The following is a 16,460-nucleotide window of genomic DNA, read 5'->3' as shown; positions in this document are numbered from 1 at the left end:
GGGGGCACAAGAAGTCTGCTCCCAGGTTTGGGTTGCTGTACTCACGACCGGGAAAAAACCCATTCGCTTCTAGTGCGGGGTGCCACTAAAAATGATGTCAGGGAAACGCTCACCGTATAGCGAGAGTCGGCGCTATTTTTCCCCCGGGGCCCGTTTCCCGGCCAGAACAGGGGGGCTCGCCGCCGCGCTCGGGTAGCTACCTGGAGTGGGGGAGCGGTGGGGCTGTATTTTTTACGGTGTTAGGCATGTAGTTTCGCCCCGCGGTCACGGGGGGCATGGGAGAGCGTGAAGGGCCCGGGGGGCTGCTAGCCATCAAATGGGGGTTGTTAATTCGGCGACCTGGCGCGGGGAAACTCCAGGGTGAGAGCGGGGTTTAAATTTGGGGGGTTTTCTGCTCCAGGATTTTCAGCTTTCGAGGCTTTGCTGATGGGGAGTTATGAATAAAGCAAAAAGGCCGTTTGAATTGCGCTGGAGAAACATGGAACGCGTATATGGGGCGCAGGTGTGTTTTTTTGGCGCGGGCGAGGGGAGTTGTATGTATTTATATCTCGGAGGGAGTATGGCCTCCGGTGGTGTTCTTGTGAAAGGAGGGCGCCACTCGCTACAGGATTGGGGTTTTTGTAGTGTTGTAATTGGGGTTGTTGAGGGGCCCTGAGGGAGAGGAGGGGTCGGGGTGAGAGATTTGTCAAACCAGTATCTTAAAGGGAAACCTTTTCCCACCTGCAGGAACCATTCGGGGGGCAGCATTGTGCGGGTTTAAGGGGCTTTAGGGGGCTGAGAGACTCGGGCTACTGGTCTGAACTCTGAGGTCCCATGTATTTTAGGAAAACCTATGGTCTAAAATTTGGGCTCTTTATTTGGGACTTAAAAAGGTTTTTTTGTGAGAAGCCTGCCGATGATGAGTGTTTGCTTCTGGTTTGCGGCTTAAATGGCCCAGCCGCAATTTGTACACACTGGTCGGGCCCCAAAGAGCTCCACATGATTGGCGGGATCCAATCCCCAAAAATGTAGAGCCGCTCTAACCAGTGCGGAAGCTTGTCGCGAGGGGGGTCACCAAAAACAGGCAGGGGGCCCGGGGGTGGGACTTAGTCTGATACCCTTATGACGTTCCATGGCTACCCCTCCTCCCCCTCTAGGAGGGGGGTGCCCCCTGACTCTCCTCACTAATGCAACCTTTACAGCAGAACCCCCCACTACTGACAACGAAAGTTCTTTTCATCCCTCCAGAGGGGCAAGGTGTTTGACTGTCAAAAACTGAAAGGAAAACAAACGCTTTTGATGTGAGCCCCTTCATCACAAAGGTCCCTTGGGGGTCGAGTGACGGCGATTTTGATTTTACAGGAGGTTGCAGAGGTGGGCCTCCATGAAAAAGGGCATTTCAACTCCCAGATTGGGGCCGCTTAAACTGTGCGATTCATGATTTGAAGGGTTACGAACTCCCCCCAGGGGCCCCAATACCTGCAAGGGATAATCTTTAGCAGGTTTTGGGGACAATGGGGAAAGGAAAAATTCGGGAAAATGTGGGGACCAAAGCGGGTTTGGACGTAAATCATGACCAAAAAAACAATTTGCGAAAAAAAAATTTGGGATTGGTTTTTTGTTTCGCTTCAAGAAAAAATTCCCTGATATGTCACAGTTGGATAAACTTTCCAAGTGCGACCTTACTTTCAAAACCTATGATTTAAATGATGAAAAATTTGGGACACCCCATTGCAATGCTATAGAGACCTGAAAATTTCTTGGGGTAATGTGCTGAATCAGCACGCGTTGTACTGAGAAACTTAAAGTGTGCAAACTGTGGAGGTCCCCATAAAATCTGGCTCCCCGGGTGCAGCAGCTTAAAGAAGGAGGCTGAAATAAGCATTCTGAAGGACTGATGTTAGTTACCGGAACCCAAGGGGAAAAGTTGAGGTTTTGACCAGCAAACCCAAATACTTCCTACGCTTCAGTAGCACTAACAACACTTCCATGCAAATGGCATAAATCGAATTCCTAAGGTGAAGAAATTGCTGAGGAAACGCTAAAAAATTATAAAATAAAATTAAAAAATTGTAAAATAAAAATTAAAACAAATTGCTGTCAACCAGAAAAAACGCGCATCAAAAAGGTGATACCAATCACAGTCTGGATCCCCTTTCTCGCCCAGGCGGCTCCTCTAGGATTGCCTGGTTTTTGGTCTTTTCTGGGAACGATCACTTCCCCAGGCGTCTATTTGGCTGCGAGCCAGGAATGGGGCTCGTCAAAAAAAAAACCCATGGGGGGCCCCTGGGTAGCGAGGAAGGGGAGACAAACCCCCCCCCAGAAAAGAAAATTAAACCGGCAGACAAGGCACTTCTCCCCATAAAACGTATCTTCCGTTAATCATTAACAAGGGAAACTTTCGAATCTTGATCTAAGTAAATGCCCACGAAAATTAAACCTCGTTCTATGCTCCCCGATTTTAAATGTCCTAAAAGAAACGCACTTAACTCACCTCGTCTCAGACGAGGTTTTTTTGCTGGGACTACCATCTTGTGGGAAGGGATCGAGGGGGTAGGGGGGAGCCGCCTCCCCCCCTCCATGTACATCCCCCAAAAGCCTCCCTTTCCTGAAGTGACTATTGTTCTATTTTGGGGTTTTTTGTCGCATGAAAAGTAAAATCAAACATCTTGGGTTTTTATCCCCCATCAATGGAAATTTATATGACTTTTTTCTCTTCAGAATAGTCTCCCACAAAATAAAGAAATTTTGGTGTTTTTAATGCTCATTTACTTATGGTTCCCTGCAGGTAATGGAAAGGGGTGACAGTATTAAGTTTTTAAATATTCTGATCGGGCCTTCAAAATAGGGTCCCCCACGGGTGGATGATAATACCGTTAATTTGAGCTTTATTGACTTATCCTGTCTCTTCACATAGCCCAAAGTTCTATGGCACCATTGACAACTCTTTGGGGAAAGCGATCCCCTTTCCCTTTTTTTGATTAAATTTCATGTGACAAGTGAAACGACTTTCGCACCAAATTTAACGTAAAAAACAACGGGGGTCGCCTTCAAAAGGAGTGTCAAGCTAAAACTTTTTGGAACCCATTGTATAATAAAAATATTCAAAATTCGTTATAGAAGCGCATTGCTTCCATTCCAAACTTCGACAGATAATTTTAACATGATTTTCCTGGCGATACCAATTCCCGCGGGGCGATGTGCCGACCAATAAGGCCCTACAGCTTTTAAAAAATAACTCAAAAATAGAATTTTTCAATTACAAAAGAAAAGCTAGGGCTCGTGAGAAAAAGACAAAAAAAAGAGACTCCTGGGGGATTTTGTCTCTACAATTAAAATAATCCAATACGGGGTTTGGTCCCTTAAATAAAATAAATAAGAAAAAAAATCTTGCAAATCAACATCATTCACAAGTAACAATTTAGATTCCCCTTTGAGTAGGCATTTCTCTCATAAAAGCAGCTCGCAAATTTTATCCCGCTTCCTGGCATAAAGAAGGGCTGACCCAAACCCAAATTTAAAATTTTGCCAGGAGTTTACTTTGATTAAAAAAAGATCTTCAATGGATGAGTTTGTCCGGCCCTAGAAGCCTGTGGGAACACCCCCAGGCCCCGATGAGATTCGATATGAATAAAAAGCATTTTAATCTTGACATGATTAAGTTGCTAGAAGTGTAAAATAAAATTGGAAAAGCCACATTTTTCCCAAAACTCAGGGCATTCCCCCTATCATTCATTATTGAAAGGAGGGGGTAACCCCAGTTTGCCTCCCCCTACCGCCCAATTGCATCGAAAAGTTGTTTATGCTGGTCATGAAAAAATTGTTACGTGTCTATTTCATTTTTTTTAAAATTTCCTCAAATTTGCTATTTTTGAGCAGTCGGGTTTTCCCAAAAGGGGGGCCAAAATCTGGGTCAACTAGTAAAGCTGGACATCATTTCAGAGGCAATTGCCAAAAAAAAATTCTTTGATTTCAGTATTTTTGATATAGAAAAACCTACGCATGACTGGGGAATGGGCCCACTCAGAAAACTTTATGCTTTTGGTTATGTAGAAAAATTGCCTTTTTTTATTTAAAAAATTTATTTTGACAGACCCTTTTGCTGTGAAATTATTTTTTGACCCAATGTCCTTTTTTGGGCTTTTTGTCCAGCAAACGGGGTCCCACAAAGGGAAAAGTCTTGTCCCAAAATTATTTTCTGCATGTTAATGCATCTTACCGCTCCCCCTCGGAAAACTCACTGTAACTAATGATTGTGCATTATGGCTTTCCGCAAAAATGCAGAATTCTCGGCAATTTGTAAACCAAATGGCACAGGATATGATTCAACGGGGCCTCCAGTGGGGGTTTTTAAGTTTTCCACAAGAAAGGTTTGGGGTTTTTTTTTTTTCACATAGGAAAAACCGAACTCAGGCTAACTCTAGACAACCCCCAAACCCATTGAAAAAATTTTGCTAATTTTTTGGTCTTTCCTTGGATAGTAGACTCAATTGGAAAAACCACAGTGGTCATTAAAAAATATGTCAAAGAGCACTAAAAATTTTTAAAATCTTTCTGGTAAAAAGGGGGGGCTGAAGAAAGTCTTTACTAAAAGATAAATAAAGCCCTGTAAGGTCTAAAAGTTATGGTCAAAACGTGTATGGGCCGGGATCAAAAACATTTGAAAAGGTTTTTGGGTCTGTGTAAAAGTTTTTTCTGTGGGGTGTGTGTGCTGGACCCTAAATGTCTCGGATCGAGCGTAATGAGGGGGAGTCGGGTACCTCCCCTCCACTCATCCCCCGGCCCCTTAGCACTGCCCTATGCCGCAAAAGGGGCTCGAGACCCCAGCCTCCTAATGGGAAAAGAGGGACTAGGGGGCCCTTTGCCATGAGAACCCATGCCTCGTCAGAAAGTCGGTATAAATCCTCTCCTCGATCCCTGGTTCATTTAAATATAGGCCATGGGAAAAAACCCCAAATTTTTCTATCATGGAAGCCCGCTTCCATCACCAAAGGGCCTGGCGCCGGGGTGGAGGTACGCCAAGGTTAGGAGATCCTTGTTAACTCTCCCTTTTTTCAATATTACCGCGGCTCCAAACAATGGTGGTTGGTGCGGGTGTATAGTCGACTGAATGGAAATAAGTTCAGACTGCCGAATTATACATCGTCTTTCTTGCTGAACTTTTTGCTTGCAAAGCTTTGATTTTGCCTTCCCAGACCCCCGATAGTATTATTTTTCAGTTCATGAAATTCACTTAAGCTATTAAATCCTTGAAACCCCAAAAAAAGAACTCTGGGAAAATTTTGTACTGGGGCCCAAAAATCATAACTAATAGGGCCGGGGCCCCTCTGACCATGGCAAAGACAGCTGACAAATTTTGTGGGTCAACTGGCGATCTGGACCCTTTGCATAGTTCTAAGATCTCAGGTGCTTTTTGTCTCTTTAAAAACAAAAAAAATCCCTATCCTTGCAAAGTGAGTGGACCAACCTGCAACTACAATAAATCAGAGAAAATATAGAACCCTGGAAAGCCCCAGGGAAAAAGAGGAGGGTGCCAAATGGCAAAATGTCATGCGAGCCTAACCTCACCAATTTTAACGCATTCAAAATTTTTACCAAAAAACGACAGCATTTAATAAAAATATTTCCGATTAAAAATAAAAATTTCAACCTCAAAACTCTTTTCAAATGATGAAAAAATAATAAGTAAAATAATCCTTTTCTAAGAGACAAAATTTTTTGACCTTATAAATTGATAGAATAATAAACCTTGGCTTAAAACTTTTGGCCACATGCCCTGGTTGATACCAAAAATCCAACAAAGAAGAAGAAAGACACACCTCGTGTTCGAGATTTTGCAGAGCTCGGACCCCTTTTTTTCCAGGCGCAGCAACAGCAAACTATAAGTCGTGTGCCACAGGTGCTACCCTTGGTGTCCAGGGCCTCTCGTCACACTCGGCATCGTTGTTTCTGAATCATAACGTAGATTTCCTTGAGTAAACTTTTTTTTTTCAGAACTTATATATATGTATATATATATATATATATATATATATATATATATATATATATATATATATATATATATATATATATATATATATATATATATATATATATATACATATATATTATATACATATATATATAATATATATATTATCTATATATATATACATATATATATATATAATATATATAATATATATATATATATACATATATATAAGTTCTGAAAAAAAAAAGTTTACTCAAGGAAATCTACGTTATGATTCAGAAACAACGATGCCGAGTGTGACGAGAGGCCCTGGACACCAAGGGTAGCACCTGTGGCACACGACTTATAGTTTGCTGTTGCTGCGCCTGGAAAAAAAGGGGTCCGAGCTCTGCAAAATCTCGAACACGAGTGTGTGTCTTTCTTCTTTCTTTGTTGGATTTCTTGGCTATCAACCAGCGGCATGTGGCCAAAAGTTATTAAGCCAATGGATCTTATTCATTCTATCAATCTATATAAGGTCATAAAATTTTGTCTCTTAGAAAAGTGATTACTTTACTTATTATTTTTTCATCATTTGATAAGAGATTTGAGGTTGTAAAATCCATATTTTTGATCGGAAATAGTTTATTAAATGCTGTCGTTTGTTGGTGAAATTTTGACATGCTGTTAAAATATGGTTGATGGTTAGGCTCGCATTGACATTTTGCCATTTGGCACCTCCTCCCTTCTTTCTTTCCTGTGGGCTGTTCCACGGTTCTATATTTTCTCTGACTTTATTTGTCAGTTGCAGGTTGGTCCACTCACTTTGTCACAGGATATGGATTTTTGCTTTTATAAGAGACACAAAGCACCTGAGATCTGTACGAACTATGCTAAGGTCCAGATCGCCAGTTGACCCAGCTAATTTGTCAGCCTGCTCATTGCCATGGATACCAGAGTGGCCTGGTACCCATATTAGCTTGACTGATTTGTTGGCACCATGTACAAATTATATTACCCAGTAGTTCATTTTTAGTGGTTTCTAAGGATTTAATAGCTTTAAGTGAACTTCATGAATCTGAAAAATAACTATTCTATCGTGGGTCGTCGATAGTGCAAAATCAATAGCTTTGTCAATGGCAAAAAGTTCAGCAAGAAAGATCGATGTATAATTCGGCAGTCTGAACTTTAGTTCACATTCAGTCGACTATACACCCGCACCAACACACCCATTTGTCTTGGAGCCGTCGGTATATATATGAAAAAAGGGAGATGTTTAACAAGGATCTCTCTAAACCTCTGGCGTACCTCCACCCCCGGCGCCATGGCCTTGGCTGATGGAAGCAGGGCTTCCATGATAGAAAAGTTGGGGGTTTCCCATGGCGCTATATTTGAATGAACCAGGGTATCGATGGTAGAGAGATTTATACCGACTTTCTCGACGAGGTCATGGAGTCTCATGGCGAAGGGCCTAGTGCCTCTATTGCCATTAGGATGGCTCGGGTCTCGAGCCACCTTTGCGGCATAGGGCAGTGCTAACTGGCCGCGGCGTATGAGTAGGAGGGGAGGTACTCCTGACTCCACCTCATTACGCTCGATCCGAGTACATTTTAGGGCTCCAGCACACACACACACAGACAAACATTCTACACAGCATCCAAACCTTTCAAACTTGTTTTTGATGCCGAGCCATACACGATTGACCCATAATCTACTTTAGACCTTATCAGGGCTTTATTTATCATTAGTAAAGACTTTCTATCAGCTCCCCCTTTATTACCAGAAATGCATTTTAATAAATTTAGTGCTCTTTGACATATATTCTTTAACTGACCACTGTGGTCTTTCCAATTTAGTCTACTATCCAAGAGTAGACCAAGAATCTAGCAGAATTTTCATAGGTATTGGTGGTTGTCTAGAGTTAGCCTGATGTTCGTCTTCTTCCTTTGTGAAAAAAATAACCCAATACTCTTTCTTGTGGAAAACTTAAAACCCCACTGGAGGCCCCAGTTATGAATCATATCCTGTGCCATTTTGGTTACAATTGCCGAGAATTCTGCATTATTGCTGGAATGCCATAATGCACAATCATTAGTGTACAGTGAGTATTCCGAGGAGGAGCTGGTAAGATGTCATTAATCATGCATGAAAATAATGTTGGTGACAAGACATTTCCTTGTGGGACCCCGTTTGCCTGGACAAAAATGTCCAAAAAAGTGACATTGTCAGAAAATAATTTCACAGCAAAAGGTCTGTCAAAAATGAAATTTTGAATAAACAAGGCAAGTTTCTACATAATCCAAAAGCATAAAGTTTTCTGAGTAGGCCATATCGCCATGTCATGTCGTAGGCTTTTTCTATATCTAAAATACTGAATCAAAGAATCTTTTTTGGCAATTGCCTCTTGAATATGACTGTCCAGCTTTACTAGTTGATCCAGAGTTTGGCGTCCCTTTCGGAAACCGCACTGCTCATCAACTAGCAAATTGATGGAATTTAAAAAATGCAATAGACTACTGTTAACAATTCTTTCCATGACCATGCATAAGCAACTTGTCGATGCAATTGGGCGGTAGGAGATGGCAAATCTGGGATTACCCCCTCCTTTCAATATATGAATGATATGGGCGAAGTGCCATGAGTTTTGGAAAAGTGTGGCTTTTCCAAATTTCATTGTACACTTCTAGCAACTTAATCATGTCATCATGATTAAGATGCTTTATCATCTCATATCGAATCTCATCGGGGCCTGGGGATGTTCCTCTACAGGCTTCTAGGGCTCGGACAAGCTCATCCATTGTAAGATCTTTTTGTGTAATCAAAGTCATCTCCTATGCAAGTTAATTGGTTGCAGCTCAGCCGCTTCTTTGATGCTCAGGAATGCGGGATAATAATTTGCTGAGCTGCTTGTATGAGAGAACTGCCTATCTCAAGGTGAATCTAAATTGTTATCTTCGTGAATGATGTTGATTTTGCAAGATTTTTTTTCTTATTGATTTTATTGATAGTGGACCAAACCTCTGATATTTTGGTATTATTATTAATTGTAGAGACAAAGCTCCACCAGGAGTCTCTTTTTGATTGTCTTTTTTCTCTACGAGCCCTAGCTCTTGCTTGTTTGTAATTGCAAAAGTTCTCATTTGTGATGTTATTTTTGAAAAGCCTGTAGGCCTTATTGCGTCGGCACATCGCCCTGCGGCAATCTGGTATCCGCCATGGAACTCTATGCTTAACTCTATCTGTCGAAGTTTTAGGAATGGATAGCAATGCTGCTTCTATAATCGAATTCTGAATATTGTTTACTTTATCATCAATGGTTTCTCCAACAAGTTTGAGCTTGACACTCCTTGTGAAGGCGACCCAGTCTGCTCTTTTTACGTTAAATTTAGGTGCTGAAGTCGTTTCTCACTGTGTCACATGAATATTTAATCAAATAGGAAGGTGATCGCTTCCCAATGAGTTGTCATGGTGCCATAGACACTTGGCTGCTATTGATGAAGAGACCAGTGATAATCAATAAAGCTCAAATTACCGGTATTATCATCCACCCGCGTCGGCTACCATCATTCAAAGGACCAGATCGAATCTTTAATCAACTTAACTACTTGCTCACTTCTACCATCTACCTGCAGGGAACCTCATAACGTATAATGAGCATTAAAATCACCTAAAATTACTTTATTTAGTGGCAGACTATTCTGAAGAGCAAAAAGCTCATCATAAATTTCCACTTGATCAGGGGGATAATAAACCAATGCATGTTATTGATTTTTACTTTACATGCGACAAACTCCAAAGTAGAACCAATAGTCACTTCAGTGAAAGGGAGGCTTTGGTGGATGTACATGGTAGGGGTGGAGGCGGCTCCACCCCTACCCTCTCGATCCTTCCGACACAGATGGTAGTTCCTCAGCAAAACAACCTCGTCTGAGACGAGGTGAGTTAAGTGCGTTTCTTGTAGGACTATAATATCGGGAGCATAGAACGAGGTTAATAATCTGTGGTCATTTACTTTAGATCTAAGACTTCGAAAGTTCCATTGTATAATGATTAACGTGAAGATTACGTTTTATGGGGTTTAGAAGTGCCTTGTCTGCCGGTTTTAATTTTCTTTTTCTGGGAGGGAGGTTCGTCCTCCTCTCCCTCGCTACCCAGGGGCCTCCCATGGGTATTTTTTTAGACAGTAGCCTCCATGTCCTGCGTCTCGCAGCCAAGTAGACGCCTGTGGAAGATGATCTGTTCTGAGAAATAGACCAAACACCAGGCGAAGTCCTAGCAGGAGCCGCCTGACGAGAAAGTGTGATCCAGACTGTGATTTGTATCATCCTCTTTATGATGCTGCTGTTTTTACTGGGTTGATTCAGCAATTTGTTGAATTGTATTTTACAATTCTTTAATTTGATTCATTAATTTGTTAGCCGTTTCCTCAGCAATTTCTTCATCCTTAGCTGCAAGTTCCTGATTGATGCCATTTGCACTGGAAGTGTTGTTAGTTGCTACTGAAGCGTAGGAAGTATTGGGTTTGCTGGTCAAACCTTCAACTTTCCTCTTGGCTTCACGGTAACTAACATCATGTCCTCTCATGAATGCTAATATTTCAGCCTCCTTCTTCAAGCTGCTGCACTCGGCAGAGCCAGATTGATGGGGACCTCCACAGTTAGCACACTTGAGAGCTTTCTCAGTACATACAGCAGTGTCATGATCTCCAGCACATTTACCGCAAGTAAATTTACTAGTGTCTCTATCATTGCATTGCAATGTGGTGTGTCCAAATTTTGGCATCTATTACAGTGCATAGGTTTTTGAATGTAAGGTCGCACTTGGACACGTTCATATCCAACTGTGACATACTCAGGAATTTTACTTGAAGCAGAAGTCAAAAAGCACAATCCAATTTCTGTTCGCAAACTCTAGTCTTTTTTGGTCATGCAGTTCACGTCCACCACGCTTTGGTCCCCCACATTTTCCAGAATTTTGCTCTCCTCCATTGTCCTCAAATCCCTGCTAAAGATTACTCCCTTGCAGGTATTGGGGCCAATGGGGATAGTTACGTAACCCTTCAAATCATGAATCTGCATCAGTTTAAGCAGGTCCCCAATCTGGGAGTTGAACTGCCCTTTTACATGGAGGCCACCATCTTGCAACCTCCTGATAAAATCAAAATCGCCGTCCACTCGACCACCAAGGACCTTCTTGATGATGAAGGGGCTCACATTCAAAAGCGATTGATTTCCATTCACGCATTTGACAGTCAAACACCTTGCACTCTCTGGAGGGATTGAAAAGAATCGTTCTCGTTTGTCAGTAGTAGGGGTTCTGCTGTTCAAGGTTGCATTAGTTTGTAGAGAGTCCATGGGTCATCCCCCCTCCTAGAGGAGGAGGAGGGTAGCCATGGAATCGCTCATAATGGGTATCAGACTAAGTCCGACCCCTGGGCCCGTGCCTGTTGTGGTGACCACCTCGCGACAAGCTTCCGCACATGGTAGAGCAGGCTCTTGACATTTGGCGATCTGACTCCCGCCAATCACTGTGGAGCTCTTTGGACCTGACCAGTGTGTACAAATTGCGGCTGGGCCATTTAAGCCGCAACCCAGAAGCAACACTCACTCATCGCTAGGCTCTCACCAAAGAACACCTTTGTAAGCTCCACAATAAGAGCCAATTTGACTAACCATAGTGTTTACCTATACCTACACTGGTGACCCTCAGAGTTCAGAGTCCAGTAGCCATGAGTCTCTCAGCCTCCCTAAAGCCACTGCCTACCTGCACAATCGCTTGCCTTCCCGAATGGTTCCTGCCAGGTGGAACAGGAGTTCCTTCTACAGATACTGGTGACAAATCTCTCACCTGACCTCCTGCTCTCTGTCAGCGACCTCCTCACAACCCCAATTACACACCTACAAACTCCTCAATCCTGTAGCGAGTGGCGCCCTCCTTTCACAAGAACACCACGACGGCCATACTCCTCCGAGATACTCAAATACATACAACTCACCCTCGCCCGCGCCAAACACACACCTGCCGCCCGATATACTGCGTTCCATGTTTCTCCAGCGTCAATTCAAACGGTCCTTCTTGCTTCATTCATAACTCCCCATCAAGCAACTAGCCTCGAAAGCTGATAACATCCTGGCATGCAGAACACCGCCCAATTTCAATACCCCGTCTCTCACCCTGGAGTTCCTCGCGACACAGTCGCCGAATTACAACCGCCATTTGATGGCTAGCAGCCCGCGACCCTTCACCGCATCTCCCTATGCCACCCGTGACCGCGGACGAAACTACATGCCTTAACACCGTCAAACCTACAGCCGCCACCGCTCCCCGACTCCAGGTAGCTACCCGAGCGCGGCAGTGCGAGCCCCCATGTTCCTGGCCGGGAAACGGGCACCGCGGGAACTAATAGCGCCGATCTCTCGCGTATACGGTGAGCGTTCCATGACACTCATTTTCAGTGGCACCCTGCACTAGAAGCTGACATGGGTTTTCCTGGTCGCTGATGTACAGCAACCAATCCTGGGAGCAGACTTCCTTGTGCACCATGGCTTCATAGTGGACCTTAAACGGGAGTCCCTAGTACACCAGTCTGGGGCCCGCAGCTTCGCTTCGTCGGCCCTTGTTCGCGCCCCTCGCATCTACACAGTGCTGCCCAACGAATGCGCCTATTGAGCTATGCTTCAGGATTTCCCTTCACTGACGAAGCCCATCAGTGTGGCAACAACACCGCCACACACTGTCACACACCACGACTGGACCTCCGGTCTACTCCCGTTGCAGGCCCCTTGCACCAGACCGTTTCTGCATTGCCAAGGCAGAGTTTGAGCACATGAGGGAGCTCGGAATCATACGCCCTTCCAGCAGCCAGTGGGCATCCCCCCTGCACTTTGTACGGAAGAAAGACGGTGATTGGCGCCCTTGTGGTGATTATCGCCATCTCAACACAGGTACCGCGCCGGACCGCTACCCTCTCCCACACCTCCACTCCTTCACACGCGAACTCTCAGGGTGCACAATCTTCTCCAAGATCGACCTTGTCCGAACATACCACCAGCTTCCCATCGCCAAAGAAGACATCCTGAAGACAGCTGTAACCACCCCCTTTGGCCTATACGAATTTCTTCGAATGCCGTTTGGCCGCCGCAACGCCGCCCAGACCTTCCAGTGTTTCATGGATGATGTCACCCATGGACTACAGGGTGTTTTCGTCTACATCGACGACATTCTCATCGCTAGCAGCAGTCGTGAGGAGCACATAAAGCACCTCTACGCCCTCTTTGCCCGCCTGCAGAAGGCCGGAGTTGTCATCAATCCTGGTAAGAGTCTGTTTGGAGTCACTTCTCTTACTTTCTTAGGCCAGACAATCACCGCGGATGGCATCACCCCAGCTCAGGAGAAGGTCAGCAGCATCAGGCAGTTCCTTAAACCAACAACCAAGAGACAGCTTCGGAAGTACCTCGGTATGATAAATTTCTTCAGGAGGTTCATTCCCAAGTGTGCACCCCTACTGGCTACATCCCATCCAGGTCAGAACGCGGCAAAGACATTACCTGGACCCCTGAGGCGACCAAAGCTTTCGAAATAAGCAAAGATGCCTTAGCTTCGGCAACCCTCCTCAACCACCCACAACAGGCTTGCTTGCTTGAGATTTGCGAAGTTCTGGCTTCGCCGGGCCTTTCACTTATGGTCTCATTTGTTTGTCTGACACTCAGTGCTTACCGTGGCGGTGGGATTGCCAGTAGGCGCTCCTGTAACCGTGGTGTAAGCATCTCGCATAATCTCTTTACCAGCACGACAGCTGTGTTCTGTGGGCTTTGTCTTAGGAATTGCGTGTGCACACAATTCTCCAAGTAATGCACAAGTGTGGCGTTCGGCTCGCCGTAATGCATGCAACACCTCTCTTCACGTTCTATTGTTTGTATGATCTGCCATGCACAGTGGTAACCTAGGCGCATTCTGTGCAGAATGATTTTGGTACCTCTGTTGTTTATTTCAGAGAGTGCCAGTGGTTCATAGCCTGTGGCATCTGAGTACCAGCTGGCCGAGGGGGAGGATCTCGTTTCCTCTCTGTGAAGCTGCAGGAGGAAGGAGGTGGCCATCACCGTACACTTCCTCCTAAGTAATTTTCGGCTCTGATGTATTATCATGGGATTAGGGGCATACCCTGCCAACTTCGCTAATCTGTCAGCAAGCTCATTCCCTCTGATCCCTATGTGGCTGGGAAACCCAGTTTATGATGATTCTTCTACCCTGTGCAAGAATCCTCTGTGCCAGTGTGAGGATGGTAGTCAAAAGGTAGATGGGTGAGCGCTGCTGAAGACAGTCGACGGCTCCTTTGGAGTCTGTGTGTATGACCACATGTCCTTCCCTCACGGACGCGTGGCTCAGTGCTCCCATGATAGCAACTGCCTCTGCTTGTAGCGAGGAGGCGTTGTCTGTTACCCTCATGGATTTTGTGGCATCCCTTGCTGTGAAGCCGGCGCCTGCAGTGTGGGTCAAGGGATCGACCGATCCATCCGTGTAATATGTTCTGCTCCCGGAGGGGTGATGGTTGCAATGACCCTCTGGGTTTCTGCCTTTAGGCTAGGCATACAATATTCGTTCTTTTTGCTTGCCAGTCTCATGACCAAGAACTCTATCGAAGTTTGTGCCCACGGCAGAGCTTCGACAAAGTCAGGGTGAGGGGAGTCCATGCCCTTGGCCAGTAGTACTTCTTTGAGCTGATGGCGTATTAACACCCTGGCTGTGTGAGACAGCCAGGAGTTGTTTGCAAACAGCTCGTTATCTTGTTCTAGGCGTCTGACTATTTTATGTCTTAGGCTTGTGTTCCTGGGAGCCTGGATGACCTTTGATAAGAATTGTGCTGCCATTAGATCAATTCGTGAGGCCAAGGGGAGAAGGTTTACCTCCACTAGGAGGTTGAGGACCTTCGCCCACCTTGGGGCACCCAGAATGACCCTGGCAGCTTCGTTTTTGGACTGTCTCCAGTTGGTCTTTATGTTTTCTCTTAATGCCAATCAGAGCGAGGGAGGCATAGTCTACAATGGGCCTGACAGCATGAACATAGAATGATCTTAGTACTCTGTGTCTGGCCCCTATGCGTCTTCCACTCATTGCTCTCATGACAGACAGTCTTGATTTTGTTCGGTCAACCAGGCATTGGACCTCCTTGTGGAAGGAGAGGGTCTGGTCTATCCTTACCCCAAGGTAGAGGTAGTCCTGAACCCACTCCAAGTCCATTCCCTGGATTTTCAGACTTGTGCCTTGAACTCTCTGTCTCAGAACCATGGCTTTGGATTTGGCTGCAGAGTCCTGTCCTGCAACACTCCTCGGATACCAGGTCCAGACAACGCTGGGCTTTGTTTAGGCAGTATGGTCCAATGGAGATGATAGCAAGATCGTCTGCATAGGAGATGATCTTGCACCCCACTGGGAGGTTAATGTTGAGGATACAGGACATTAATGTATTAAAAGGTGGACTGAGAACAAAAAACCCCCTGTGGCATTTCATTCTCTAGTGGCATGTGCTGTGATAGGTGACCTTGGAATTTGACTCTGGCTGTTCTATTCGTAAAGTAGTCACCTATCCAAGCCAAGAGCTTACCTCTGATTCCTTTTTGGATCAGGCTCTCCTGAATGGCAAGAGGACTTGCCAATTCAAAAGCCTTCTCCAGGTCAAGGAATACTGCCACAGATGTGCCCGTGCTTATTGTGCTCAAGAGCGTGGCTATGCTGTGCGCTGTGCTCATGCCCCTTGTGAACCTGTGGAGGTGTTCATGTGGGGGTCCCATTTTCCATCGGAACCGGTTCAGTACCATCCTCTCGGCAGTCTTGGCCAGACAGCTGAGGAGAGAGATGGGGTGGTACTTCCCCGGCTCCTTTGGTTTAGGGATGGGAACTATGGTAGCCCTCTTCCAACTCTAGGGTAGAGTGGAAGTTTCCCAGGACTTGTTGATGAGTTGCAGGAATGCAAGCTCACCTACCAGTCCCAGGTGGGAAATGATGGGGAACGAGATTCCGTCAGAGCCCGGGGCTGTGTTATAACTGGCTTTATATGCGTTTCTTAGTTCCCTCAGAGAAAAGATAACATCTGAGTTATCGGGTTCAGCTGCCCTTTCTCTGATGTGAGCAAGTCTGTCTGGTTGTAGGCGTTCTTGTCTTGCCCTCAGTTCGGCTGGCAGGCTGTCGCTACTCGTTCTCGCAGAGAACTCGTGCGCCAGTCTGTTGGCCTCTGACTAGGGGTCATTGTGCGTGCATCTCGGGGCTGAGCAGCTGGTGGCTCGCTTGACCCATTGCCATACCTCTGAGAGGGTGGTACGGTGATCGAAGGCTCCACCATTCAGCATGCTGCAGTTCCTTGGCATCCTGACAGCCTCCTTAGAGGCTGTTGTCGGTGTTTTTGCCTTCGAATGTTTTCGGCACATATACCCTGTGGTTGACCTCCTATCTCGTCATTGAGTACCAGGCGTCTTTGTGCCTAGACCAGCCGAGTTTTGGTATGTCGTGAGACTGCCTCATCATGCATTTA

This window comes from Penaeus monodon, chromosome 18, assembly GCF_015228065.2.
Source record: "Penaeus monodon isolate SGIC_2016 chromosome 18, NSTDA_Pmon_1, whole genome shotgun sequence".
Classification (NCBI taxonomy): Eukaryota; Metazoa; Arthropoda; class Malacostraca; order Decapoda; family Penaeidae; genus Penaeus; species Penaeus monodon.
The sequence above is the reverse complement of the archived record's forward strand: the minus strand, read 5'-3'. Positions refer to the sequence as shown.